An 8,864-nucleotide genomic window follows, 5' to 3' on the forward strand; every position below is an offset into this window, starting at 1 on the left:
GATAGTTGGTAAGCATAGGTCAGAATGTAATTACAAATTGACTACCGAAAAGTCAAACAAAGTAAGTGGATAGTTATTTAACTGGTATTAGTAAAATAGTATGAAGTATTTGATTCACCAAGTAGGTAAGACCGATGAAAGCTATTGTAGTAGCAAGAAAGAGTATGTGAGAAATGGAATGTGTGATATGTTGTAGCATGTACTTAAGGAAATTGTGAAAAAGTCATAAGTGAACAAACATCATGTAGAATGCAATTATGAAAAGCTATATGCTAAACGTTAATTTTACAGATAAGAATGATGAAATTCTTAGTGTGATGATAGAAATAAAGCAAATGGAAGGACGCTCACAGGAGCGAGCATAATACACAAATGTATGGGGTCAATTCTGGTACGGAAGATACCTATAAAATGGCGGATCGATCTGGCTTACGGATCACTGATCTATACAATGAAGACAAGGTCAGTAAATGTTTAGTTTTTGATTGATAAGTATGAATATGTAAATTGATTAGTATGTACGAACGGAATGAATGGTAAGATAATTATGGTATATTATGAAATGCTCGACTTGTAATGGTCAACATAAGAAAGTATGTATGTCATTAAGAGGAAGATATTGAGGCCTTAAATGACAATTTGAACTAAATGGTTAAATGCTCGTATGATGCTCTTGCACGACATACATGGTTAGAATAGTAAGTAGTGCATGCAATGAGCTAATATTAAAGCGTTTTGAATGATTAAAATTTGAGGCTAGATTTAAAGTTGTAAGTAGTTCAAATAACGGGAGAAAAGTGTAGAATGGTGCTTAATCCCGGTGTCGAGTATGGATAAGTGAGTATGAAAATGATGGTTATGTTGGTGTATTAATATCTGAATGTTTATGGTAATGCGTACTATTATGCGCACACCTCCCGTGAGGATATGAAAGAAATTAGGAGCAACCCTTAGTAATGGAATGTAGTGGTTTGCTCTAGACAAGAGGGAATTAAATAATAATTATCCAGCGATAACACTTATTTCAAGGATGAATGCTAGTAAAATTGGGTATGTAAGTGGCCAAATTATTATGTGTTAGCGAAAGTACCTAGAAGGGATGCTAATAATAAAACACAGAGGTAAAAACCGCAATAAGTAAATTTGAGGCTAATGCTAGAATGTAATATCCTCTATGATATGTGTGAGATGGAGATAGAATTACCCACAACGAAAGGTAAGTGAATATTTCCTCTTAAACAAGTCACAAGTGTTTCCGGGATATGGTAAATATCTTGAATGAATTAACTCAAGAGTAAGAATATAATTGGCTTAATAGGAAAGAGAAAGGTTTCGGGGACGAAACCTTCATTAAGGAGGGTAGACTTGTAACACCCCAAAACCGAATTATTAAATTTGCTAGTTTGTTATCATGTTTAACAAAATGAGATATAATAACTAGGTTAGTAAACCTAGTTGAATGTCTAGCAAATTAGGTAAAGTAATGAAATTTAAAGCCAATTATGTTGGTGTCATGAACTTAAGGGGCTAAGGTTGTCAAAGTGGGAACTTGAAACTAATTAAAAGAATAAAATAGAAAATTAAAACACACACCTTGTGTGTTTTGGGTCTGGCGATCGAACAGGAGGCAAGGGTGAAGGGGTGCAAACACTAATTCAAGAAAAACCTTCAAATTGAAAGGGGAAACTGGCTCTAATCGAATGCATGGACTTAGATTCTTGATCATCTAGACTTTCTACTCATGAGGTGAGTTGTAGAAGTTAATTTTATGATTTGGTATGAAGTGAGACTATGATCAAACTACGAAATTGTATGAAATTGTGCATGTAGAGGTGTTAGAATCACCATTTAGATTATGTGTTATGAATAAGTTCAAGTAATTTGATGATTTAAGGTGAAACCCACAAATGTGAGTGAAGGTGGCGACATGGGTGTTCTACCCATGTCCAATCCTTGTTTGATGTACTTGTTCCTAGCTTGAAATAGGTTGCGTGATGATAGTCTAGGGTTAATTGTATGAAGGGAATGTGATTTTGAGCACTCTCTTGGTGATTCGAATTTGGAAGGAGATGATTATGCCTAACTAGTTGTAAACTATGCAAAGTAGGTTGTATGCACACCAAATGTTTGATAAAATGCTTAACTAGTGGTAATAGATGATATGGTGTTCTTGAAATTGTAAATTCCAAGCATAATGAGTTGGTTGTGTTAGTACTAGTAAATATGCAAAAGGGAAGGTGTCTTGAGCAAATTTCATGGTGCATCATAATAGTTATGCAATCGGTGAAAGATGGCACCTTTGAGGTCCATGAACCTTGTTGTTATAAATAATGCATATTATGTGATTCATTGGTTTGGTAAACATGGAAGTAATGTGTTGTAAAGGATGACATGTAGAATTTTAATCGAAAGCATTGATGCTAGGGCCATGTTTCAACGATTAGTTTAAATGTGAAAATGCTAGGTGGAAAAGATCACAAGTATGTGTGTTTATATTGAAGGCTTGGAAGTCGATAAGACATGAAAGCCATTTGTTGATGTGATTAACTACCATTGACTTGTGGATTGACATTCATGTGTATGTAAATGATAATGACGGATAGACCCTCAGAAAGGTGGACTTGTACCCTCGGAACTAGCAAGACAAGGGAACCGATATATCATGTAAGAAGCATGGATCTATGAGGTAAGTGAATTTCGATTCACTTCTTAGTATGTATAATAAATGTTGATATTTATGAACACGGTTTTATTTCGTAAGATTATGTAACAATAAGAAAATACTAGGTTAGGTGATATTTTAGTAAGACAAAGATTGTTGATTAAGTAGAAAGCAAATGGGTGAATTTAAACGGGTCAAGTAATGTGCACAAGTAATGTTTTGTTAAGAAACTCGGGTAGAATAAGGCCCCAGGGCAGGGACTTTTAGTTAGTAATGTAAGGAATAAGTTCACGAATAAGTTAGGATTAAGTTCCAAGTGGTTCGGATGCCAAATGAATGAGTTAAGAGAGTTTATGCCATTAAGTGGGATGTGGAACTGGGCACCACCGTAGCTTACGGTGGGTGCTGGTCTTTTCTCTTCTGCCGTAAGGCAGTCTCTAGTCACCGTAAGCCTTTTTGGAGACTACCGTAAGCTACGGCAGTCACCGTAGCTTACGGTAGAGTTCTAGCGCCCCGCGTAGGATGTAGGCAAGGTTGTCGCGGCCCGCGACAGACCTTGCTGCTGGCATATTATTTGTTGTTTGTGTGTAGGAATGGTTGTAAATGCTTTTCAAGGCCGCCGAATTAATGTTTATGCTAGTTTTAAATAAATTGAAGGTTGCGGGCCTTCGATTCTCCACAAGGTACTCTAAAATCCCAATGAGGAGGCATTTAGGAAGCATGATCACGATTAATAAGTGTGAGTAAGAATGTAAGGGAGCGAACTAAGTTTGTGTTTTTTTATATATATTTACACATTTATGCATATGGAATAAATTACCATCCAATAGTTGGAACTTATAGGTGTTTATGATTAGAAGCAAGAATGCATGCTAGGTCATATGTACGTGGTTTATTTGTATGGAAGCTTGTAATTAGCATACCTTAGTAAACCTAGGGGCGATTTATGTGTTATAAAGGAGTTGCAAGTTTGTATGGGGGTACATAATCATGTGTGGAGGTTCACGTTTACGTATATATATGTGTTTGTGCCTGTATTTGAAGTAGGATTCATTGTTTATGAGCAAACTGAACTTGTGTATATGTTTGTAAAGTTTAAATAAGTTGAAGTGCTAAGTTACTAAACCATTGTCTTGAGTATGAAATGAGAATGCAGGTATTCTATTAATGTCGTTATCAGGGTTAAAGAATTTGGAATGCACGAATGTACACGGAAAGCATATTCGTGAGGATTAGTATGGGAAGAAGGAATGCGGACTGGCTATTGATTACGTATGTCTAGTTTAGGAATGATGTCATTAAATCTAACCGATGGACATGTATGTGGTGAATGCAGGTGGCGTGGACTTAACATCATTATGAAGAAAAGAAGGATTGAAGATGGAGTCAAGAGCGAGGGTTGTACGGGAAGGATCGGTCACATAGTTTGACAAATATAGGTCTTGAAGGATTAATATAATGGAATGTGGTAAATCCTTTTTAATGAGTATATGAAATTTTGTATTTGAACCTTCCTGTAAGTATTATGTCTAATAAAGAACGAAATTTTGGGCTCATATTTTCCGTTGTGTCGTATTTAAGTTATTACAAGTTAGTCTTACACGGAATTGTTCATAATACGAACGGGTCATGCCCGAATTTTGTTAAATAAAAGTATGATAATATCACATTTTGGAATGTGAAATTTGGGGGTTACATATTTTTTACTTTCAGATGGAGTTTATGATAATTATCAACGTCTCTCAATTGAGAGACCTAAATGAGAGATTGGTAAGCTATATTCTTAGAACAAATTAGCTCAAATCACAATTGTATGCTAAAAACGGTATTTATAAAATTTAAGATATATTAAATGTTGTGTATTTTATATACATAGGTACTTTCAAAGATAATGGCTAACCAATTACCAAGAAAGTGTGAAGTAATAAAGTTGGTTGATTATACGGGTTTTAAGTATAAGATTGCAGTACAGAGCATCGGTCATAAAAGTAAGAGGATAAACGGGCCAGAATGGACCTGGTTTGTTGAAACTTATAGAAATAACAACATAGACAAGCTGTGTTTAAAAAAATTGAAGGAAGTCAAATTTGAAATAAATGTTTTGAACAATGAGGGATTGGAGATTAGAAAAGATGGCTCGAACAGAGATTATGTTCATGGATGCTTGATACAGGCTGAAGAAGAAACATACTGCAAGCAGGTTAAAAATTGCTACTTATTTTTATATATTGCCAGTGTATCTTTTGGACTATTAGAAAAACTTCTAATTTATATTTTGTATCCTATATAAAATCTAATATGACATTTCTAAAATATATGAAAATTATAGCATTTACCACACGATTTGTTGAAGCTGTTGTCGCAAAGGAGATTAAAAATTGATAACTTGGTTGCCAAAGTACATGGACCAAAGCAGAGTAGTAAAGTTGATGTGCATTATGTTTTCTCTCCTGAAAACAAAAAGGGATTAGCTGCTGGTTTTATGGGACCAGGATGGACAACTTTTTGCTTCTAAAATGACATTGAGGAAAGCTGCCAACTGTTGTTTCAATGGATGGGAAGTACTCCTGAATACGACTTTAACTTCACTGTGAAGGTTTTTAACAAAGACGAGATTGCACTTCACGGGAAGACAAAACATCACTACAGCCGTACCAATCACCAACACCACAAAAGGCGTCCACATTATAAAAAACAGTTTGAATACCATGTTTTAGAGACACGTAGCTTGGTATTTACATATCTACTTTTAATATGGTTGATTTTACTTATAATCTTGGATCTATCTGTTATTACTTAAAGTATATGTTGTTTTGAATGAATAACTAAAGAAAGAATTTTCCTTTACAGGCAATACCGAGGAACTTTGTTCGAGAACACCAGCTAAATGATTACCGTAGAGTTGTGCTGTCATTTGGTCATGTGAAGTTTTTGGTACAGCTGGTTATTAGGAGAGATCCTAGAAGACCTGACGACAACAACCATCCAGTGATGCATACAGACTGGCAGCGTATCATGGATGAAACGGGAATATCTGTGGGGAAAAAACTGAGGTTTGAGATATTCGAAGAAAAAGTGTAAGAGGAGATAAAATACACTTTGAAGTTTGTTGACATGATCTTTGAACACCTTTTCAGCCTTGTATAATTTATGTTTTAGTTGACATGTTTAATTGACAAATTTCTTCTTTGGAAACTAACTTAAGAATGAAGTTATGTAGTCTTAGTATATACTTTCAAAATTTTGTGGTTTTACCTCTGCTGATGAAGCAAAATGTATGATGAACCTAAGTTCTGCTGTGCACCAACAGATATTACACAATTCAACAGAAGATCTATAATATAAGATCTTTAACAGATGATGATCAACAGCACATAAGGTCTGTTGAAGCACGCTATAACAGTGCTTAGCCTTTAACAGATCTTTAATAGTGCTTAGGGGTTAACAGATGTTAGTACGCTATAACAGTGCTTAGCCTCTAACAGATGTTAATGTATCTCAGACCCCAACAGTTTTCCGACTAACCAATTGATTAAATTTTCATTCATCAATCTAACAATAATATACAACCCTACTACTTATCAAGTCCATCAATAGCCAAACAAACTCTGCTGGTGAACCAAAAGGCCTGTTAAGACAAAGACTGCTGAAGCAAAGATCTGCAAAAGAGAACCTCTGCTGATGAAGTAAAATGTATGATGAACCTAAGTTCTGCTGTTCACCAACAGATATTACACAATTCAACAAAAGATCTATAATATAAGATCTTTAACAGATGATGATCAACAGTTCATAAGGTCTGTTGAATCATGATATAACAGTGCTTAGCCTTTAACAGATCTTTTAACAGTGCTTAGGGGTTAACAGATATTTGCACGCTATAACAGTGCTTAGCCTCTAACAGATGTTAATGTATCTCAGACCCCAACAGTTTTCCGATTAACCAATTGATTAAATTTTCATTCATCAATCTAACAATAATATACAACCATACTACTTATTCAGTCCATCAATTGTAACGCCCAGCGTCCCTAAACTTTAGGATTTTGCCAAGATTAGTCCCTGAAGTTTGTCTATTTGTCATTTTAACCCCTAATCTATGTGGAAGTCTATGTTATATACTCGAAATGCCTAAATCTACGTGCGGAATGTCTATATCTTTGGAATGTCTATAACTATATGCTTGGAATGCCTAAAATCTACATTGGAATGCCTAAAATCTATGATGGAATGCCTAAATCTATGTTTGAAATGTCTAAATCTATTTGGTGCTTGACTCCTTAAACTCGTGAAACTTGATTCTTGGTTGAACGAGAGACTGGAGCCTTGTCACTGGCGGAATCTATTAATCTTTGGAACTTTTGATGTTTATGATGTAATCTAGTTATTCGATAATGCGCAACGCTTAATCTAACTCGCAAAACGAATCAAAGATGGGAACGCGGATTGCCACCCGATCGGATTGCCACCCGATCGGGCCACCACCCTATCCAAACCAAACTGCCTAAAGTCCTTTCCACACTATAAATAGGCCTGTCACATCACTTTATTCCCTGATGTGACAGCCCTGTTTGACCAGACGCACGCACACTACATTTTCTCCATTTCTTGGTGATTTCGGTACGTTTCAAGCTAGATTCTTGTACTTTCTTGATCTACACTTCATCCTCTACGTGATTCATCTTCGAAATCACACTTTTCACCGTGAAATCTCTCAGATCTGAGTTCTTGAGGGTGATATTATCATGGTGGTTTGTACGAACTACTATGTGATGTCATTTCTGGCAAGATCTAGCTCGGATCTAAGGTATTTCATGCGTTTTCACAGTAAATCTAGACTTTTTCATATAAAACATGAATTATCTTACTCTTTCTTCAAAACTTTTACTTTATTCGGTGGAAACCGGGTCTAAATGGACTGTAGACTTGATAAGTAGTCTAAAGTCGGCTTGGATCTGAGTTATTACCGGTAAAGACGAGCATGGCAACGGATTCCGACATAAACTCGTTAGAGACAGACGACTGATCAGGCAGGGGTGATTCCAACCCGATCAGGGTGCCTGTGTGCTGAAAGTTTACCGTTGTCTCAATACGTGTCGTGTCGTCACCATTTAGTTAGAAACTTAGAAATTTTATAAAATGGTAAACAAGAACAAGGGTCACCCGATCGAGCGGCAACCCGATCGGACAGCCACCCTATCAGGTGACACTTGCTCTTTTGCCTTGAAACTTTGAAATCCTTCAACACTTAGTAACTTTTCAGAAAATTGTAGTTTTGGAGACCTCAATCGAGTGGCAACCCGATCGGACAGCCGCCCGATCGGGCAACCACCCTATTCTCCCCAAATTGTAAATCAAGTGGCAACCCGATCGGATGGCCATCCGATCGGGCAGTCGTCCGTCTCCTCCTACACATGTCACCACTCGACTGGCAATCCGATCGGATAGCCATCCGATCGGACAACCATCCGATCCAGTGACAGTTTCCAACACTTTATTCAATCTCGACTCTTATCCTATTGTAATCTAATCAGGCTAATTCTAAAAGAGCTCCCTTTGATCCAATAACAGTTGCGACTGTTAAGCAATCACTGTGAGTATACTCGATCCCCTTTTTACTTTTAAACTTTGGGGTGTAACATGTATTCTATATAAACTTGAATCTTTTGCAATCTAAACTCTATCCTATATGTATGTGAAAACTTGTGCATTCTAGTATTCTATTTGTGCTATGTGACGTTTAATCCAGTGTGTGTAGTTCCGCCTTAACAATAGTAGCGCTATAGGGGGTGCACCTCTCCCATTATTCTCAGGGGGTATTGTTAGGAGGATTCTAGTTTACCTTGAGTCTTGGGTAAACACTAAAGCATCGGGATACTTGGGCTATCACTGCGTGGACTGCGACACTAGCACGGCTGAAACTATTTTTATTAGCATTACACTGTGGATATGAGTTGTTTTAATCTATTATTCTATTTTCAAACCTGTATACTCGCCAATACTTTTGTATTGATATTTTAATACATGTTGCAGGCTGATAGGGTGCGATGGAACATGGAAATCAAGCTAGGAGATGCTTAGAAACGTCGCCTAGTTAAAACTAGTCTTTTGAACGATTTTGAACAATTTATGATTTGGTTTTTAATGTGATATTTGTGATGACGTTTGTTAGACTATTGCATGAAATCAATTAACTTTTATT

The 8,864-nt window shown here is 36.4% G+C and overlaps 1 long non-coding RNA gene across 1 annotated transcript; it reads left to right on the forward strand.

Moving 5' to 3' along the window:
- Positions 1–1,617: 1,617 nt before the first annotated feature.
- LOC110935000 lies at positions 1,618–4,206 on the forward strand. Its single transcript, XR_002588786.1, has 3 exons — positions 1,618–1,746; positions 2,604–2,686; positions 3,999–4,206. It is a non-coding gene; the product is annotated as an uncharacterized LOC110935000 (long non-coding RNA).
- The last annotated feature ends 4,658 nt before the right edge of the window (positions 4,207–8,864 follow it).

This window comes from Helianthus annuus, chromosome 11 (genome assembly GCF_002127325.2).
Source record: "Helianthus annuus cultivar XRQ/B chromosome 11, HanXRQr2.0-SUNRISE, whole genome shotgun sequence".
NCBI lineage: Eukaryota > Viridiplantae > Streptophyta > Magnoliopsida > Asterales > Asteraceae > Helianthus > Helianthus annuus.